We start from the raw sequence: 21594 nt of genomic DNA on the forward strand, positions 1-21594 counted from the left end.
TACAGCAGATTTTGGCTTTATAAAAGATAAAGTGTAGCATTTGAAGGAGCCAGAGTTATATAAAGAGGAAATTCAAAGTTGATCTTTCATTATTTCTTTGTAGCAAAAATGTTATCTTCAAACAGGGTTATAAACATACCATTATCATTAGACCAAATAAATCTAATGTTTATCTGCATTTGAAAGTATCTTTGAAGTAATAGGACATAAAAGATCCATTCCTTCTCCTGAGTCAGCAGAACAATAAATCAATGCATAATAACCATTATTTGGTATTTCCCTGCTATTTTCTCAGTGTTGAAATGTTGAAATTGGCTAAATGTTTTAAATGTAAGGCAGAAATTTATGAGATTAGATAAGCCATAAGGGACAGATGACAATCACCTAAGGGTAAGTGAGGGATCAGCTGAAGCACTGCTTGAAACATTAGCAATTATCTTTGAGTGCCCAACAAGGGTGGAAGACAAGATCCCAACAGGCTGAAGAATAGCAAACAATAGAAGGAAAGGAAGAAAGTTGTGGATGGAGAGAAGAAAGACCAGTCAGACTTGCTTTGGTATCTGGAAGATTCTGTATGAATTATTTACAGCTTTATAAGCACCAGCAGGATAAAATGCAAACATATCAGAAGTAGATTTTTCAGAAACAAGTTACATGAGTCCAGCCTGACTCTTTTCTTTGACAGGATAAGTTGTCCCAAGAATAGGGGGAAAGCAGCTGATGTGTTGCATCTTGACTTCAGAAATGCTTTTGTTCTGGCCAGATGATGTTCTTACATACAATCTAAGAGAGTGTGAAAGAGATTAAATCATGACAAGGTGGGTGCTGAACCGCTTGGCATATGATACCCAAAGGCGAGAAGTCAATAGTTCACTCCCTAGTGAATTTGCAGACTTTTTCTTTTTCACTTCGAGATCAGATGATGGACTAAAGGATGCACTTTCATCTGTGAAGGGATAAAACCTCTCAAGGGAAGTTTTCAAATTTACTTGAGGGATGCAGTAGGGCTCAGAGCAATCTGCAAGTCCGGGGAAAAGCACAACCAGCAAAGTTGAATGAAATAAATCTTTATTGATCAAGCACGAACTCCTAGGCAATTGCACCAGCCAGTTGTGCTACAGCCTGAGGTGTCATGTGTCCATCCCCAGCATCAGAGAGGGCTCCAGGCAGCTGGCCTAAGTGCCACCACCTCCACAAGGCCCAGGAACAGGCCCAACCATGTCCTGGAGATGAGGAGCTGGAAGCTCAGATGTCCATCTCAAACTGGTCTTGATCTGTCATGGCCTCCTCTTCACTCTCATTCTGCTCCTTGAGCTCCTCCAGCTTAATAAGGAGCTGAAGACGAAATAAAATGTTGAATTTGGGAAGGGGGGTTCAAATGTGCAAATACAAAGGAGGCAGAAAAACAATACCCACTCTCCCTCCCCCCCCCGAAAACCCCAAACAAACCCATGAGTTTGTATTAGAAGACGAAATGTTAAAAAAAGGGAAAATGCATTCTGGGTTGTACTGGTAATAACATCACAGGCTGTGAGTTTGTGCTGCTCTTTGTTGATGAATCTTGGCCTTATGCACTAAATCCAGTTTAAAAAAGGTTGGCTACCACCCAGGATGGGCAGCTGTGACAGAGCTTTAAGAAATGTGAGTCTGGAGGATTGGCAGACGAGTTCCTCTGGAAGAGAGGACAGAGGGGAGTGTGCAGTGGTCTCTCTGAAAGTGGCAGGGAGGACAGCAAGCAGCTTTTTCTGTCTCGCCGGTAGCACTAGGCAAAACATGTTTGATGGAAGCTGCCACAAACCACATTTGTATGAGATAGAAGGAATATATTTCTAACTGTAAAGTGGTGAAGCTGTGGAATGAATGGCCTGGAGAGTTCCTGAACATCTTGCTCTGGGGATCATACAGAGCAGGCCAGACAAGTCTTCACTAGTGATGGTCTAGATATGCTTGTTCCTGCCTTGAAACTGGCTGAGAGGTAAGTGCTTCTACTGTGTTGGATGGTGCCTGCATGGGAGATCACCATGAGAAGGTACAGTTCTCCACTTCTGTCTGAAAGTTTTCTTCATACTCAGTGGAGACTTTTCTGTCCAACACTCAGATGACAGCAGAAGGGATCTGGAAGCAGAAGAGGTAGCAGGAGCATGTTTTAAACCCCAGGTTCACAGGCTTGCCTGGTGAAGTCATCTTGATGCAAACTCCCCGACTACGCCATCAAAGAGCATCTGTGCCTCTCACAGCTCTTTAGAGCTCAGCTTCTACACCCACAGTACATCATTCATCCTGGGCACCAGCCAGACTGATACCTCAAAAAACCTAAAAAGGCCCTTTTAATTTTCCGAGCTGTTATTACCTGCCTGCTTCGAGTATATGTTTATGTACTCATATGCTTTGATGTGCAGAACCCAGAGGAAGAAAAGTAATGCCAGGAGCAGAGTTAAATTTACCTGAAGACTTCCTGAGGCATTTTTCAGGATTTGCCTGGAGTTTCAATAGCAAAAACACCTCCTTCACCCAGGCAGGCTCTAAGCCTCTAATCTGATCCCATCAATAAACTACAGACTCAGCTATCAAGAATCCTGTATCATGATGCTGTAATTGCTTATTCTTATGCATTTTTACACTTCCACTGTGCCCCTCGGGCAGAGCTACTGCTGAGGTGAGCAGACTTTCCCGCTGTAAGGTAATCAAGGCTTATGTAAAGGGATCTGCTGGGAACATGTGCCCTGTGTAATCCCTGATGTTAAGCGACAGAAAACAGGACTTCCTGCAGAGCCCATTTAATCCAGGCAGATGATATTAATTTTGGATGGTTTCTGTTTCTCAAGTAAAAATGAGTAAAGGAGGAAATGTTTTATCAGGTTGTGGAGAACATCACTCTCTTCTACAACTTTTAGAAACAGACACTGTCATATTCACAATGGATCTTTTCCTTCTAACATGTTTCTTCCTTTTTTTGTAAATTTTCAGGCTTGTCTAGGAACTCTTTTTAAATTCTAATGCTTTAATCTCAGTGTGATAGAGTCTTTCCTAAAAGTTAGCACTGGAAGTGCTCTTAAAAGTTGTTTGGAACGCACATAGGCTTTCAGAATTAAAGACTCATGTCTTCTTCTCACTAATTTAGATCATGTTGTCTATGCAAGGAGGCTACAGCTAGGATAGTTATACGTGAATCAGGGAAGCTTATTCTAACCTAAAGTTATGTTAAACTTTCCTATTTTGTGATAATAGGAAACTGAGGTCTAAATGCTTTTTTGGGGAAAAAAAATTGAGTATGTGGCAGAAATGTAGACCAGATTGGTTTTAATAACAAGACCTTGAATGCATACATTATTTTGCACTCTTCAAGGTGCAGGAAATCCATTAATAGGCTACTTCCCATCGATAGCAGGATGCAGTTCTGGTTGAATCAAAGTTTGGTACTGGCTGAGTTCAACCAAAGCTCAATGGCTTTGAAAACTAAAATAACATTCTCCAGGGATGTGGCTGTCCTGGCTGCTGCCTGCTCTGGGTCAGCGTGTGCTACTCTTTCCCATAGGGAGTTATTGGGGACAATGCTCAGTGCCAGAATCTTGGGGAACAGGACACCTCCCACTCTGGGCTGGTCAGACACATAACTTCTTACCCAGCTGTTTCCTTGGCTAAGGAGATTAAGCACTTCAAAAAGAGCCTCTGAGGAGTAGTGGGTGCCTCTCACTGGGATGCACAAGCACTGGAATGTTTGCTGGTGGGAGTTCAGGCATTGCTCACAGGCCAACGGCATCAGTGGGTTTTGGTGCCCAGGTATTTCCCTGCTAGTGGGACACTTGCCACTCCAGCCTGCTGCTGGAGGCTGATCATCTCATGAAAAGCCCATTTTCATTAAATAAAAAGAGCCTACTTCAGCCCAGGATCATTTTTTGATTCTCAGCAATGATTTTACCTTCATTGGATTAACTTCACAGCACAAAGCCTTGGATCTAGTCTTGACAGATGGACACTTTCACTGGACAGAAAACCAAGTTCAAGATGAATCAGCCTCTCCTGAGCTTGCAGCTGAAGGACCAGCATGAAAAGCAGAGACCACCTGCCTCTCTCTTCCCTGCCACACTATTTTTAAAAGTCAGCTGGCTGCCGAGGCATCAGCTACCACTGCAGACGTGGATATGTGGCACTCCCTAACATCAGCCTCCGAGGCCTTTACTGGGACTTACTCCTGCCCAGTGCTGCAGTGCAAAGGGAGGTGAGAGTCTGGTTCTCTCCCTGTCTCAGCTAACCCTTGTGTCCCTGTCCCTGCAGGCATGGCCACCTTGATGAGACTGTAAATCCCTGCTGCTACCAGCATCAGCAGCAATCCCTGCCTCTCTGCTCCAGCCATGCTGAGCAAGGTTTGTCCAGCTCCTCCTGACCTTTAGTTTTGTTCTCTCTTGCTACGAGGCTTGACCTCTTTAAGGGCCAAAACATTTCCAGGCCTTTCATATTTGTAGGCTTTAAAGTTCAGTGGTGATCCTTCCTTCCTCCTCATGTCTGAGTTCTGCCCTGCTGGGATAAGAGGGAAAGCCTGCGCTTCGTTCGACTTTGGTCATCACCTCCTCGTTTTTGAGGATAACAGTCTCATAAACAACATTAGATTCTTATGTTTCAATTTTACAGGGAAGATTAGTTTTTGTGCTGCAACAGCTGAAGACTGAAGGTAGAAGGTGTTCACAATCAATTCACCAATTTGAAATTGCTTTTACCCATCTTCCCTTTGTTTGTAATACTTACTTAGGCATATTAATAACTGAATAGAAATCAAACTGCTCTCAGACAGACTGGGACAGCAGTTCAATAACAACAAAGTATTTAATTAAAAAGAGCTTAGTAAGATGAAAACACTTCAAAACCAGCTTAGAAGAAAAAGGGCAACAAAACTTTATCCACGCTAATTGCAAACCGGAAATAATCAGCGTTTGCAGAGATAGTAATTTAATCACTAATTGAAAGGACTATTGTTCTACAAACCTCCGGGCAGGAGCTGTGTTGCTGTTGTGGGATCCAGTCCCACCACAAGGGCTGATGCTGTAACTTCCCAGCACCACAAGCTCCACTCCCAGCGTGTGGTCTGCAAGCAAGGGGGACACGGGGGTCCTTCTTGGCATGAGAGGTGTCACACCTTCCTCCTGTGCCTCCCTGAGTCCAGAAAGTAAAATACCCAGGGTGAGAGGCAGCCCCGCCATCTGCATTCATAAGCACTGTGTCTGGCACACCTTGTTCTGGGGATGAGTGGATTTCTGTCCACTGGTTTTTGGGACAATCCTTTGAGTTGAGAGGCCTTTTCCATAAATAGTCACGGTCAATTCAACCCTTCCAGACCATTTTTGGTAAATGGGATGCCGGGTTTCACATATTCTGAGGGGGTAACTGGAGTGTCACATGGGAAATGGCAGGCACCCCTGTGTCTTTGTGCCACTTGTGCTGGTTTCAGCAGTGTCCATCTGGATTTAAATGGGAGCCTTTCAAAGGCAGAGTTTAAATGGCACATTTATGGCTGCTTTGTCCTGGAATGGTAAATGTCAGGGACTGTAAGTTCATTGCTGCAGCCTGGCTCAGCTGACAGGTTTTCTTTGTGCAGCTCAGATTTATGTGACCTTGTGTCCTGAGATCTTCTATTCGTGGCCAATGTTTGTGTGTCCCCTGGGACACGGAAAGGCAATACTGCAACGAGACCATGCATCCGGAGGTGGCAGCTGGCTCTTTGAGGACTCTGACAGTGGGATTTTGGTCACTGATTTAGCTTCAGTGCTACCCAAAACTGCCTGTTGGGTGTTCTGTAAAGCTGCCTGAAGTAGAATCCTGCACAGTAATTAAATAAGTAGGTAAGGCTGTGCCCTCTTGGGACACATTTTATTTTCACCCAAGATAAGTGAGGTTAAACTGCAAATTGCCTTACCAGGAGAGACATCTCTGCTGTAGGCCAGTCTGCCCTTATCCCCACAGACCACAGAGGGACAGCACAACTCATTAAAGCAACAGGAAAAGGCTCTCAACCCCCAGCATTGACAAGGCAGGTATTTTCTCATTCTTCTCTCTCCAAACTCAGAGAGTTGAAGGTCTCTATCATTCACAAGCCTAGAGCCTTGTCTCCCAACCTTATATCCCCATGGGAGTCATGGGGAGGTTTTTCACCTGAAATATCATCATACTGTTAAGGGTTAAAGCATTCCTGCATACAGGAGCTGTGGGTGCAGGTTTTGTGGAGTAGGGGCCAAAGGAAGAAAAGAAAACAGGATTTTTTTCCCAAGTGAAAGCTCTGACTGCTCTCATGCAGAAGATGAATAGTAGCTTTGCTGGTATGCTCCTGAACACAGACATTGCACTAAAAACACTGCTGACAGCAACACACTTGTTTTGTGCCAAGCATGCACAGGTGGCTGCTGCTGAGGCCTTGGATGCAGGAGGACATGGAATAGTGTCAGCAGCCAGGGTATTATGTGTCACCTGGACAAGTAGTGTGGTACCTACAACTGATTTTTCTATGAATTTAAGCCCAAAACTCAGTGTAAATTGCACTTTAGTTGCATTAATGACGTTCTACTTACGCCTCTCCCCAGAGTTCTCACTTTTCCAAACTGGAAATTGTATTTCCAGATATTAAAACACTCGTTTATATGCTTTCCCTTAGTGTAAATTACCTGTGAAATGAAGTTATTTAACTGGTCTGGAATAATACTGGCTGTTTGCTTACATCTCAAAGACTACAAGCAAGGATAACAGTGGTCTGTTCATCAGGTGCTGGCACTTCTGAAAATGGTTGGCAGTGTTCGCTCAGAAATTGGGAAGGGATCTAACGATCCAGAACTAATCTAATTTGCAAGGATATTTTACCTTAAATGCCACCTTGAACAAAATTACAATTCTGCAGAAGTATTTAGGAAGGTAGATGAGAAAATGGAGACAAACAGAAAACAATACATATCTTAAGAAGGTTGAATTATCCTCTGGAAGTTATGGGCTTTGCTTGTGGATTCTATAGAGAGTCTGATAGTGTTCAGGTAACCAGCTACAACTATTTTTAGTACCCGATGTGTCAAGAGTGCTTCTTTCTGAGCATGAGTGTCAATTGCTCTTGAACCCAATTGCTCTGATGGTCATGTGCTGAGAGCAAGGCCATCCTTTAGTTCTGCTACTGTGTGATGTCAATAAAGGCTTGGTTTAACAGGCCCCTACTCAAAGTTTGAACAGTTCAAGATGTGGAAATGAGGCCTATTTGAAGGCAGCAGCATACTGGAAAAGTCACAGCAACAGCAGAAACTTCTAGGAGGTAAAAAGGAATCAAAATAGAGGATAAAGCATGTTGAAGTAGAGGGTTAGGCAAGGTGAAGGCAGTGAAACTGCAGCCTGCCTGCTGAAAAGAGGAGATTCAGTTCCTCTTAGAGAAGAAGGATTAGAGGAGTTATTTCTGTTACTGCTTTTTGAATTGGTTGCAAAGTAAGCTGTTACTTGCTTTCAGAAAGAAATGGGACTTGGCTGAACTCCTGTGGAGAATCAGGAGGGATGGAGTATAATAGAGGGGATATTGCAGCTTTGCTGAGACTCTCAGGCTACCAGGCACTGGGGTGACTGCAGATGCATGTCTGCTAACAGGTCTGCTTCACATTGTCTTCAGAGAGGTGATACCCCAGTGTTGCAGCAGCATTGGGCTTCAGACAGGGCTGTGTGACCAGACTGCTCCTTCAGCTCCTGGACCCAGCTCTGCACAGTTCTTCCACAAATGTTGGGGAAGCCTAGTTCCCTCTCTGGCCTCAGCAATTCCCTGAGTGGGGTGTGATGATGCAGAGGAGGCCCAGTTAGACTGGCTGTTGAGGTGGTGGTAATGATGGGGAGATTGCTGAGACAACTTTGACATCTCTCCAATCCTGGCTGGTGAGTCCAGTCACAGCAAGCAGCAGTACTTGGTAGTATCAGGACCTATCTCATATACCTAATCTTCTTTTTGTGGGGAGGAGTTAAAGGAGTTAGATGTTCAGTATCATCAGAGTCACCAGTATCAGACCTCATTGTTGTGGGTCCAGGAATGGAGGAGGAAAATAGCAGGCAAAGACCGAGAGGCAGCAATAATCGAAGAATCAAGGAATGGATATTCCAATGCCCATGCTATGGACAGGGACAACTTTCACTAGACCAGATTGCTCAGAGCTCCATCCAACCTTTAACACTTTCAGTGGCTGTGTCTTCACAGCTGCTCCTCTGATGGTCAGCAGAAGTCCTTGCTGATGTTCTGAGTGACAGCAGCCTCGTTGGGTTTCCATAAACTTCCATCTAACTCTCCTTTGATTTCTGCATCTTTCACCAACCTATGTTTAATTCTTCATTGCCAGAGTAAGTGGAATGAGGGCTGACTTCTTTACATAGAGCAGCGTTTCCTTATCTCTGGGACTCTTCTGAGTCCCAGGTTTTGATATTTCCCATAAGGGGGATATCATGGTCTGAGGGGCACACAGTTGCAATGTGGGTGGGATGCCAAAGAGGTAGGCTGGGGGATTGAAAGCTGGGGCTGGACTCTCTAGACAAGAGTGTGGGGGTACTGGTGAATGAAAAATTGGACATGAGCTGGCAATGTGCACTCAAAACCTAGAAAGCCAACTGTATCCTGGGCTTCTCCAAAAGCAGTGTGGCCAGCAGGTTGAGGTTGCTGAGTCTCCCCCTTCACTCTGCCCTCGTGAGACCCCACTTGCAACACTACATCCAATTCTGGGATCCCCAGCACCAGAAGGATGTGGACCTGTTGGAATGAGTCCAGAGGGGGTCATGAAGATGATCAAGGGGCTGGAGCACCTCTCCTATGAAGATAGGCTGAGAGAGCTGTGGGTGTTCAGCCTGGAGAAGAAGAGGTTCTGGGGAGCCTTTAAAGTAACCCTTCAGTACTTAAAGGGGTCTTATAAGAAAGATGGAGACATATTTTAGCAGACTCTGTAGCCTGGAACAGGTTGTCCAGAGTGGTGATGTATGCCCCATTCTTGGAGACATTCAAGGTCAGGTTGGATAGGGCTCTGAGAAACCTGATCTATTTGAAGATGTCCCTGGTCATTGCAGGAGGGTTGGCCTTCAGAGGTCCCTTCCATCCCAAACTATTCTACAGTTCTATGATTCTCTGGTCCTTCCTTTCCTCTTCTTGACTATATGCCTACAACATTTGAAGCGTGATTTGTCCTCCCAGTTTTGGATGGACAAGGTGGGAGTAAGACCAGTCTATGGTGTTATAAAGGCAATTTAACAAAGGTGGCCTATAAATCTCAAGTGCCCATGTGTGTCATCCAGGAAGGACCTCATGGCCATTTTACCTGCCCAGTGTTGACTGCATCATGTTGGTGCAAGAACAGGTAAGAAAGCAGGCGGTACTGTGGGTGAGAGCAGCACAGCCATCCCAAACCAGTTGCAGGTGAGGATCAACAAGGACTGGCAGTCCCAAGTGGCCTGGGTTCAGGTTTTCCCCATTTACACAGAATCAAATGTCACCTCTAGCTCACAGCTGAGTCTGGGTTGGTCATCATGTAATGTAGGCACAATATTGGGAACCAGAGGAAGGTTGTGTGTTTGCTCAAACAACAGTGTGGACTCTGCTGCTGAGGAACAGTTAGCATTTAAACTCTTTTTCTCAGTATTTCAGAAAGAGTCCATTGTTGTGTTTCTTCCTCTTCCTAATTTAGATGGCTGGAGGGTGCTTAAGAGCGGCTTATTAGTGTCCCTGCAGCTCACCAGCTCCAGTCTGCCCAGCATCCTGAGCTTTTGAGCTTCAGGCACTGGCATGAGTGTAAGATCTATCAATCACCACAGTGCTGCAGAAAACAAAGGAGATCTCAGCAGAGCAGGAGCCAAAGATGCCGGAAAAACAGTTGCTCCTTGTTGAAACATGCAGGCTGCATCCATGCAAGGAGTCAGGACAGCCAAGAATAAAGTCTTGAGAAAGGGGAAGGATTTGCATTAATCTTCTGATAAAGAGAGTGCCTGCTTTCTTATGAGCTGAAATTCAACATTAATTAAATCACTCACCTTCCTCCAGAGAAAATAAGTACACTGATACACAGCGTGGGCTTTGAATGCAAGTTGTCAGACCATGGTGGCTTAAGCGAAGAGGTCTGTGATAACAGGCAGCCTCTCAATCCAGAATGAAGCTGTGGGTAACATAAACAGTGAAGAGTCACAGTGACCAAAACTATGTGAAAGCTGCAACTTTTCTCCTGCCCCTGGTCCTCTTGACTCCACAGAAATGCTGGGGGAGCAGGCAGGGTGCTGTCATAGTTGCTGCAAGGAGGGGTAGCTGTGAGGGAGACTCTCCAGCACACGGGAGAGGGTGAAGCCAGTGAGCTGGGCTGCAGCATCAAGGGAAGGCTGACCACAGGGTCTGGTGGGCACTGAGTCTTCTGGGAATTCATCACTCTTGTTCTGGCTCTGAAGCTGGGTTGATAAGATATTACCTTCACCAGAGGCCATCAAAATACCTTGGTATGTGACTGTCCTGCTGCTGTGGGTTAAGGATGGAGACACCATAACCTCCCTGGGCAACCTGTGCTAGTCAACCTCACAGTGAAAAAGTGTTTCTGAATATTCAGAGGGAATCTTTTTGTTTCAGTTTGTACCCATTGCCTCTTGTCCTGTCAGTGGGCACCACCAAAAAGAACCTGGTTCTTACTTCTTTGCAGCCTACCTTAAGGTATTTATGTGCATTTACAAGATTCTCCTTGAGCCTTCTCTACACACTGAAAAGCTCCAGCTCTCTTAGCATTTTCTCATAGGAGAGATACTCCAGACCCCTATTCTTTTTCATGAGCTTTTGTTGGAGTCTCTCCAGTATGTTCATGACTCTCTTGTACTGGGAAGCCTACAACTGGACCCAACACTTCAGTCGTGACCTCACAAGTTATGAGTAGAGTGGAAGGATCTTGACCTGCTGGCAATACATTGCCTAATGCAGCCCATGTCTCCTGTTTAACTTAGTGTCCAGCAGGACCTCCAGATCCTTTTCTGCCAAGCTGATTTCAAATGGAGTGGCCCCCAGCACATCTTGGTGCATGGGGCTGTCCCTCCCTACATGCAGGACTTCACAATTCTCCTTGTTGAACTTTGTGAGGTTCCTGTTGGCCCATTTCTCCAGCCTGTTGAGGTCTCTGGATGGCAGCATAACCCTCTGGCACATCAGCCTCTCCTCACAGCTTTGTGTCCTCTGCAAACTTGATGAAAGTACACACTTCCCCCTCATCCAGACCACTAATGAAGATGTCAAATGGGACTGGATCCAGTATAGACCCTGCACTGCCAGTCACTACCTTCCAACTAAACTTTGTGTCACCCATCACCACCCTCTGGGTCCAGCCATTCAGCCAGTTCTCAATCCCCATCACTGTCTGCTCAACCAACCCACACATCAATGGGGATCTAATGTAAGACAGTGTTGAAGTCCTCACAGATGTCCAGGTAGAAACTATCGACTTCTCTTCGCTCATCTCCATGCCAGTCACTTCTTCATACGAGTTTGTCAAGTTGGTCAAATATGGCTTCCCCTTAGTGAAACTGTGCTGACTGCTCCTGGTGACTTTCCTGTCGTGCACACACCTGGAAATAGTTTCCAAGGATAAAGTTGTGGCTGGATATCCTGTTGTTCCTTGGGTCCTCCTTCTTGTATTTCCTGAAGGTAGGAGCAACATTTGCTTTTCTCCAGGCTTTGGGCACTTACTCCTCCTATTTTATCAGAAAATATGTCAGTCCTTAAAATCTGCAGTAAAACAGCATCATCTCTGAAGAGACTGCATGTGAGAGAGGGTTTTTCTGGCCTGGCTGTACTGTCAAACACTTCAGAGATAAAGAGTGCCTCAAAAATCAGAAGATTAGTTTGACTCTAACCTTCTGTGTTTCAATTCCATCTATGGATTCACAAATAACATCTAGCATGCCTCTGCTTAGGCGATCTTGTGGGCTATAAAAAAGCTGTGAGTGCAAAGACAGAGAAACAGAAGTTCAAGTCCCTGTGGGCATCTCTCCCTAGCGATTCACTCCTGGCATGACATGGAGCTTGCAGCACTCTCAATGATTGGTCTGTGCTCAAGGGTCCCAGCTCTGCAGTGAACTGTGTCAACCATTCCCCACTTGGCAGAGGAAATGCCTTAATACTCATCCACACAGCAAAGGAAGTAAGAACATCAACAACAAAAAGATAATTAGGGAAAGATATCCAATAGAGATGCAAATTAACCTCCCTCCACAAAGCCCTTTATAGAGCCTGGGATTTTGTGCACTTATTACTTCTATTAAATGTGACATATTTAAAGCTTCCCTTTGCCAAAAGTGCTTTTTCACTCTTTCTCTCTGACCTCACTTAGCTAGTTCATGAACAACAAAGCAGATTAAAGGGGTAATAAAAACAATCTATTAAACACTTGGGACCACTGGAAAAAATGCCATGTATAAAATCTTCATGAAACACACAATATTTTAACACATTTTATTTTGCTGAAGGTTTTCAACTATTAACTACCAGTAACATTCCAAAATTCAGTGTTTCTCCATCAACCATTCCCTTGCTTGCTAGGAGCTTAACAAGCTCCCTCCACACCACCCCTGCTGCTTCTCCTGTTTCCTCTTTGCATCCAAGCTTGTAGAAACCACTGTTTGACCTAGGTGGAAAAAAACCCCCTCATTAAATGTACCTTGGCTCTAGGTCATGGCTCAGCAAAGAAGGGCTGTTTCTTGAAAGAGGACAATGTGCTTGCCTAACGTGGAAGATTCCTGGCAGGCCATCTCACAGCCAGTGCAGTTTTTTGGTCTGCAATCCCAACATGCACGGTGAGGCTCTGGGTTGTTAGGAGCTGAATCAGTTACTGGGAAGCAGATTTTGCAGAGTTGAAATGGTGGGTTAAGCCCACAGGACAGCAGCTGATTTCTATTTCAAACAGGCAGCTGCAACCACTTCCCTCCATAGCTCATCTGTGGCTTTGGTCTCATCTCCAAAAATTGTCATTTGTTGCTACAGGGCCCTCGGGTTTCAGCAGGAACACCTTGTCCTTATACACACCTGGCATTGGATGACGATTCTGGTGGTGTAGATCTCTGAGGAGGCAGTGCCACCACACAGTGCACCACCAGAGGGTGCACAGCAATCCCATGTGTCAGCTAGCTCTTTCCAGCTGCAATGGCTGGAGACCAACATCCTCAGAGGGCATGGAGTTACTGACACAGCTAAATGGCACAAGACCTTGGTGAGAACTTGACCAGTGTAAGGCTCCAGGTGTATCCATGGCAGGACATGGAGCTTGGCTGGATCCAGCATTGCTGGATGAGAGCAGAGACAACATCCTAAAATAGCCAGGGGCAATGATGAGAGCATGGGGAGCATCTTGAGGCATGGAAGGCATATTCTGCACGGTTGAAGGTCAGACACGTTTGTTCCCAAGTGTAGTGGTTGCCTGGACCAACATTTCAGCCTTCAGGAGATATGAGGCAATTCAGGGCAGCTGTGTCCTCTCTCACTGCAAGCTGTCATACCTAAATGATGTCATACCTAACCTCTGCTGCCAGAGGCTCAGATCAGGCACTTGCTGCTGCTGAGGAGCTGTGTGATAACCTGCCAATCTGCAGTCATGTGTCTGAGCCTCTTAATGGGTGCAAATCAGGAGCAACTCCATAAAAGTCAATTACACTGGTGTAACACATGGGCAACGAGCCTTCTGTGCACTTATCAGTGAGGCTGGGCCTCTTAGTCATGAATTACTCAAAACTGCACAGAAAAAAACAAATGCCTGGCTGGCACTACTGAAACAACTGCTTCAAGCTAAGATTTATGGGAAATGGGCTGTGTAATGGGAAACAGCTCTTTCCTTCTGAGTTCACGTGCCACTGCATAGTTTACTATCTTCCACGTGTCCTTGCCAGTCATCTTTTGTCACATTGAGCTTTTAGTAACATCCTTTCGGAAGTAATGGCATTAGGAATTTTTTAATGTAGAAAACATCTTCCTTGAAAAAAGCTCATGTAGCAAGAAAAAAGGCAGTTCTGAGAACTGCTGTGCTCTTGCTTTGCGTTGTGACTTCCAGTAAATGCCCCTGCAAAACTGCAGTCCCAGTGCTTGGGTTGGATCCTTGGGAAAAGTCAACTACACTAGCCCTGGGCTCCAGGCACCAGAAGGACTTTGCCTATGAAGCTGTTCTGAGGTTCTTGTGAGTAGATCCCTTGGGGCACATTGGAGTGAAAAGACACTGAATTACCAGTATATATGGTAGATTTATTTTAGAACAACTTTGTTGCAATGGAAAGGAGGTATGTAGCTGTTTTGGTTATTATCTATAGAAATATAATAATATAAAAATATAATTTAAGAAAATATATAAACCCCCTAAACAAAAAGTTCAGTGGGTTAATATACATTCAGGTCCAGATGGGAATGCCCAGGTACCTCCCCTAGGGTGGGAGTTTTACACCGTCTGATGCAAGACTGTGGATCATACTCATCCACTGGTGGAAGGCCCCCAGAAAAGAGTCTGGGGGCACTTTGGGGGTCTTTGATGTTTTAGAACCCCTTCTAAGACCTCACATCTGAGTAGCTGAGCCAGTTATGCCTTATTAGAAGGGATAAATACCTTCAGGCTGATGTGTGAATGCCCCAACACCACCCCAAGGGGGGAGTTTTACACGTGAGCCTTACTGGGACGGAAGACACTAGCTAGATAAAAATCCCACGTCGCAGGATCTGCTTGCTATTGGCCTTCTCCCTTATCTGGCTGAAAAAACAACTTGTTGCTAAACAAAAGGTTGGTTTGTCGTGGTCATCCTCCAGTGATGGGTGTTCATCCCCTCTGCACCTGGGCTGTTCTTTTGCAGATCAAAGGTTTCACCATCACACACCGAAAAACTCCCCTCTTCCCCTTGGTTGGGGGAAAGTGCTTTTGCAAATGGCCGATTGTTTGAGCCACTAACCCTTAACCAGATGCTGAGGTGGTTGATGGTCCCCAGCACACACTGGCCCTGATGGTGTTCCCAGGTCTGGGAGCCAGCTCACACCATGGACCACCTCTGCAATAACATGATCCCCCTATGCCAATTGGTCTCAGTGCTGGAGGTCCTGCAGGGAAACTTCTGCCAGTAGGGTTGTAAGATGCTTTTTAATAAACACTTGAGCATGTCCTAGGCCAGCAGAGAAAGGACGTGAGTAGTCTGTGGGAAGAAGTTAGGCAGCACTGCTGGGGGCTGAGAAAGAGTGTTCCTCTCATGGCAGGAGATACTTTCCACATGTCTGAGCCTTACAGTTCTGTGTCAGGCTTTCCTCAACAAAGGCTGAGATTTCCAGGTGGGAGTCCTGGAGAATGTACTGTTGAAATGATGTTTCCTGGGAGAGGGCAACCAGACCTGCTAAGGAACATGGCCATGAAAAATGGCAGGAAGCACCAGCCAAAGCAGGTGTGTTGAAGGAGAAAACTCTTCTGTACTGGGTCCTCCACCATATTAGGTGGTGATTAAGTGCTGCAACCCTCAGCACCAGCACCTCTGCTGGGGCACCCAGTGCCATGGTCCCCACGATATGGCAGCAGTGGCATTTGCTCTCCCAGGGATGTGCTGATGCACCCTGGCTTTTCACTGTTCCCCCAGCTCTGGGCTGATGTGTGGTCCCAGGCTAGACGTGGAGCCGAGGGTTTTGTAGCTTCAGGAGAGAACATGTTCATCTCAGCCTGACCTTTCTCTTTCAAATCCCAGTGGTAGAGGAGTTACTCAGATTAGGGACAAAATTGGCAGAACGCAGCAAAGATTTCTGAAAGGTTTCAGTATCAACAGAAATTTCAGCTTATTGAAGCAATTTCATGAGTCTTTTAACCTAACTCTAAACCCAGCAGTTTTATTCTGAAGGGCAAGGAAACATTTGGAAACCTATTAGGCTCTCTACTGTTAGCTGTTCCTATGGGAAAATGGAAGTTGGCCGTAGAAACAAATGAACAATAGTAATACCCTGCAAGTCATTCCCTGCCATTTTTATTGCATAACAGTACGGATCACACAAGTATTTTGTCTGTCCACGTGGAGGTGGGGGGTATGGACTCTGGCATTCCCCCAGCCCCTGTAATGAGAAATATCTCAACACTCTCAAATACTTAAATTAAATTAAAAGCCAATCCTTCCTATATGACATGAAGGCAATGCCAAATAATCACTTGACACAGAAAAGCCCCAGAGTAGTAATCCCTTTAAGGTCAAAATATCTGTAGAAATGTTTTTCAAAAGCAGTCACAGGTTTTAGGTTCCCTTGACACTTCTGCTCCCAATTGCTGGATTTATTTTGTTGGGGGTGTCAGGCTGGTGTCAGTAGGGCAGTAGCCAAGTATTGGTACAGCAGCTCATATTCACATGTGTTGAACTGGAGAGGGAAAGAAGGTCCTGCTGCCCACAGCACTGCATCAGCTCCACAGCCACATGGCCAGGTCTGCCCCACAGACCACACCAGCAGCTGCTTGTGCTTAAAACGTGCCTGAGGAGGATGTGTCAAGACCTGTGTTTTATGCTCTAGGTCACTGGTTAGGCAGCTGCTGGGGGAAATGTGCACAGCTGTGCCTCCCTTAGGGGAGAGAGACCTGTGCCTCCTTCCTAATAGGCAGATGCTCTAACTGTCCAGCCAGCAGACACTTTGGACAAGGACACAATAAGTTTTCCTTGTGAAAGGTATTTTATTTTGTGTTCACTGGGAAAAAAAGGATGTGAATGCTGGGTACCACCCAGGAGCAGAGAGACCTGCTATCAACCTCCACTTCAGGGGATAGCTTGTGTAAAATTACACATCCTTCCTTTCATCTTAGAGGGGCACTAAAATCAGATACATACCCCCATGTCTATATTATGGAGACATGCTTATTTATGTGCACTCGATGGACTAGAGAACAATCACTCTTCCTATGCATACAAAAAAGATGAAATCATGCAAATTCACTCCCTCATCACCATGTTCATGAGCAGGCTGTCCCCAAGCAGGTAATGACAGTGGCAGTCACTAAAACCAGGCAAATAACTAAGGAACTAGTGATTGCTGTCACAGATAAGCAAGTTGCCAAAGCAATGCCTATGGCTTCCTAGTCCTAAAAGCCATGGGGAGAAACAGCTTGTTGCTAACAGTGGTTCAGCCTTTTTATAGCAAAATTGAGCACTGCTATTTTCCACCTCTGTCTCTCCCACGGTGGCACTGTGTTGGTGTTCACAGCAGATTAATCATTAAAATGTTATCTATCTCATTCCATATACAAAGAAAACACCCAGTCCTTAGAATCTGCATCCACTGAACTAGTAAAGGAAACATGGGTGCATATACCTGAGTGCTTTGCCTTGGATGAAGTGTGAACTTTCGAAGTTCCCTACCTACTGCTTCAGTTCACATCAGGGAAAGGTCTCATCTCACAGGTCAGCTGCAGGTACAGTTCTCTTTCATTATTCCTGAAATATTTATCACTCAGCCTTTCCAAAATACCCTGCTAATTCAATGGATTACAGGAGACCAGAAGACGTTTTTCTCCTCCAGTGTTCCCTCCCTCTGGGTCTTACAATATTCTTCACTTAAGTTTGAAAGGAACTTGTAGTAAATACGAACTGTACACAAGAGCAGGGTGACAACCCTCTGCAAAGGTTTTCCAATCGCCTTCATGCAAGCCTGAAAAACTGTAAAGCAACAAGAGCTTTTCACCACACAACTTGGACGTTTCTCCTCTGTGTGCCACTGCCTTATCACATCTCCACTCCCGGACACACAGACACCCTCTCCTCTTGCCTGGGATAAAATGGTACAAGAGGCAACACACCTGGGTTTGGGTTCATCCCTGGCACAGCACTTTCATGATGGGCAATAATCTCTGACATCATACTACGCACTGGTTGCCACATGATGAACAAATATTTAAAGGCTTCACAGCCAGAGAATGTAATTTTTTTTTCTGCTGAGAGGAGGTCTCAGAGCCCTCTGCTCTGCTTCGGGAGGCCGCTCCTCACATGAGTTGCCATTCTCGAGGAGATGACGCTTGGCTCCCTTCCTCCTCCCAAAGGATGATTTAGATCTCAAAGAATCACCATAAAATGTACTAGCAGAAGTGGTTTTAATATAATGCTGTAAAAGTGCAACTTAACGGAGTTTGATGGCAAGGTTCACTCTATTACTGCCCGGCACAATCATTTGAGCGATTGTTTAAAACTACCAAGGCACAAACTGAAGTTACCACGACAAAGTCAAAGTAACCAAATGTATTTGTGCTTAATTAGATGCTGCTATTTTTTGGCCTGTGGTTGGCCCAGCCACTGGTGAGAGTCTATTCTTTTCCTGCCAAGTTATGAGAAAACAAGCACTGATAAATGAGAACTTTGTCCTTGAAGGAAGCATCCTGTTTAAACTATAAGTAATTAGTACCTCACTATTGGCTGATGGCCCTTCAAGGGCATTTGAAGAAGAAAGTGAAGAGGAGGGTGACAAAGTAAGCCCCCACACCCATTTAGCCCCGAGGTCCAGCACGCAGGCGTGGGGGAATTCCGGAGTACCCATGCATGCGCAGAAGAGATGCCACTTGCATAATGGAGGGACGGACCAAAGGCCTCTAGCTGGGCGGTGCTGGCCACACCTGCCCAGGTAGACATCACCAATTAATTGTATAAAAAAGCAGAGAGCTTGTGCTGGGAGTGGAAGCCAAGTTTCACATCAAAGGACAACGTTGCCTCTTGTGGGGATGCCTGCTATCTTGTGAGCCTGCCAACACTCCAAGAAGGGAGCTTCTGCTATGGGTAGTTCTAGGCATTCTGGGGTCGGTAAGATAACTTTGTAAGCAACATCTGAGTGAGAGGGGGAGTCGTACTGAGGGCTTATTTTCCTCTCCTTTCCTCTCTCTCGGGTTCTTGTTTTGTTGGCCATCTCTCGGTAATAAATATTGGTTTTGTTGAGCTTTCAACGGTGTACTGGTTTCAGTTTCAGCATCCTTCCCCGCTACACCAAGGCACAAATCAAAGTTACCACACTACAAGGTTATGTGTGATACTGGTCACTTACTGAAGATCTGCCATTGGTAAAATGTCTCTCTGCCTTGAAGATTAACCTTGAGAGATGTCCCAGCTCAAGGGGAGATCACCAACATGCAGCCAGGCTGCCTGGCCAGGAGACCTCAAAGGTTTCCTTAGGCTGTCATATTGATGGCATAAAGTGGTTGGTTCATAGTCAAATTGCATATGATAGGAAAAGTATGCACGAGACTCTTTATATCCACAACCTTCTTTGTTCCTTGATAAATGTGTCTTGGAAAAGGCACTGGCTATTCACGTGTTAATGGCATGATCTGTGTGCCAAGCTCATATGCACTGGTGCTCCCTGTGTCACTCTGCTCCTTTGTGGGTTTTCAGAGAACAGATTGAAATTAGAGAAGTTCTCAGCCCAGTTGTGTCTCAGACCTTTTTCTCCTTTTCAGCCTGTACCAAACCACTGCAAGTTTGGTTAAGGGGTGCATCCATCACAGGTTAGCAGCCATATCTCTCCAAGGATGTACTGGCATAGCCCAGCTGAGGTCTGTAGTGGGGCAGAAAAAAACCTTCCTTTTTAACACCCCAAACTGAATTTCTATTGAAATAGGGCAGTACCTTTCTGAATGAACTTCTGGTTTTCAGAATTTTAATTTTATTTTAAAAAGCTGTGGATGTCACAGACATCCATATATCTCATCCCTGTGTTTTGGTTTAAATTTAAAATTAAATTATAATTTTATATTTTTAGGGGGAAAATGATACTCCAGATGAAAACCTACTTCGATTGATTCTGGTTCTTTCTTGTATGGTTTTTCTTACAAGCTTTTGTGAGTCTGTTTGAGATTCTGCCTTTGTGCAGTGATTTGAAACTGAGATTTCTGAGGTTTCTGAAACCTTCTTATTTCCCTACAAATAGACCCACCACCACAACACTTCCAGCTACTTCCAGCTCTCTCAGGATTAACATGTAAGAATCAATTTTTTTAAAGAGTCCCCACTTCTGCCACGAGGCCAGCCCATGGCAAAGAGGGACAGACCTCTGTTCACCCATGGAAGATGGCCCTCCATGGCTTGAGAGGAGAAAAGTCCCACATGGGACAAGCCACCCCCTCTCCACTTTCCCTGGGCTGGCTGACATGAACTGCCTCACGTACCCGCTGCCCGTGCCTGTTTTGGCTGCCTCGTCTGATAACAAATGACCCAAAGCACATGTGCAGAACCAGGGCCAAAATAACGCTCATGGCATGATTCCAGCCAGCGGGTCCCAGCCCGGAATAGCCTCCCAACAGCTGGTGGGTGGCAGCGGCTGCCTCCTCCACTTACAGCTCCAGGGAGACCCAGCATGACTTTTGGGGATAAGGGCTCCTGGGGCAGGATCCCTTTCACCTAAGTTTAGATGCTTACAGCCTGCAGCTGAGGCACTTCCAGAGGGCATGTTACTTCACCCCAGGTTAGGTGAAGGTCAGATGAAGCTGCCTGGAAACACCAGTTGTTTCACTGACTATAAAAGGGTTCTCAGTTGTCAGTTCTAGGATAGGATACACCATTCTTGAGGTTTGGTCTTTTGCCTAAGTGCAGATGTCCAATATCTGCTTCGTCTGCAGCTGCTGACCCCCAAAGTCTTCCTTGTCCCCAGCTTCAGGCTGATCACTTGTCAGGTGCCACAGTTCCTTCAGAGCGGGACAATGGCAGTTGAGATGTACTTGCAGGGCAAGTCTTGTTCAGCTTCTGCACTGGGCTTTGGGAGGAGACATATGTCCAGTATTCAGGTTTTTTTAAAAAAATAAATTGTTTTTTCTTTCTTTTTTCCTTTTATCATACAGATAAATTTGGGAAAGTTTAGGCTTTATTTGTCTACTTCTAATTAATAAACCAAAAGGCACAACTCTTGAAATTCAAGTGATTCCCAAACGCTTCTCTCAAGATATGAGACCATAAAGCCTTCTCATCCACAAAATTTTGAGAAAAAATATACAGGCTAAAAGAACTTTCTACAACTTCTTCATCGAAAGAGTACTGAACTGTTTGAGCTGAAACTTTCTTAGTATCTCTACAGGAGCCAAATAATGGAGCATGTGAAATGTTATCCTGTACAATTAAAACCTGGCAAAGTTTAAGGAGCTAAAATCAGGAAAAAGAAACATAAAGGAAATGGCTAGACATATTTATCTGCAGCAGGAATAACTTGCCACCTAATACTAATAACCATCATGTTCATATTGGTTTAACCAGGTGCCAAATGGGATTATTGTCTCATTTGTGGTTTGTAATCAATAGGGAAAGAACAGCAGGAACTCTCCAACGATTAGCAACAACTCAGATCCCAGGAAACTATGCTTTTATTCATACTCCAAAATCTCACTCTGCCTGCAAGCGCCCTGCCCCCCCCCCCCCAACACGTAACAAGGTGCAGTGATGGCAGAAAAACCTGCTGTCACAGTGACCCAAAAGCTTCTGGGTTCAATCCCTGCCCTTGCTTTCCCTTTTAGAGAAGTGCACAGTCACACTCCTACGCAATGGCTCGTTAGTCAGCATTTCCTCACGCTGTGAGAATTTCCATAACTGTGTTTCTAAGGAGCAGGGCTGTCGTCAGCGTGTGCTTTCAGGCTACAACCGAACACT

The sequence above is a fragment of the Corapipo altera genome, unplaced genomic scaffold (genome assembly GCF_003945725.1).
Source record: "Corapipo altera isolate COAL_440 unplaced genomic scaffold, ASM394572v1 46, whole genome shotgun sequence".
Taxonomy (NCBI): domain Eukaryota; kingdom Metazoa; phylum Chordata; class Aves; order Passeriformes; family Pipridae; genus Corapipo; species Corapipo altera.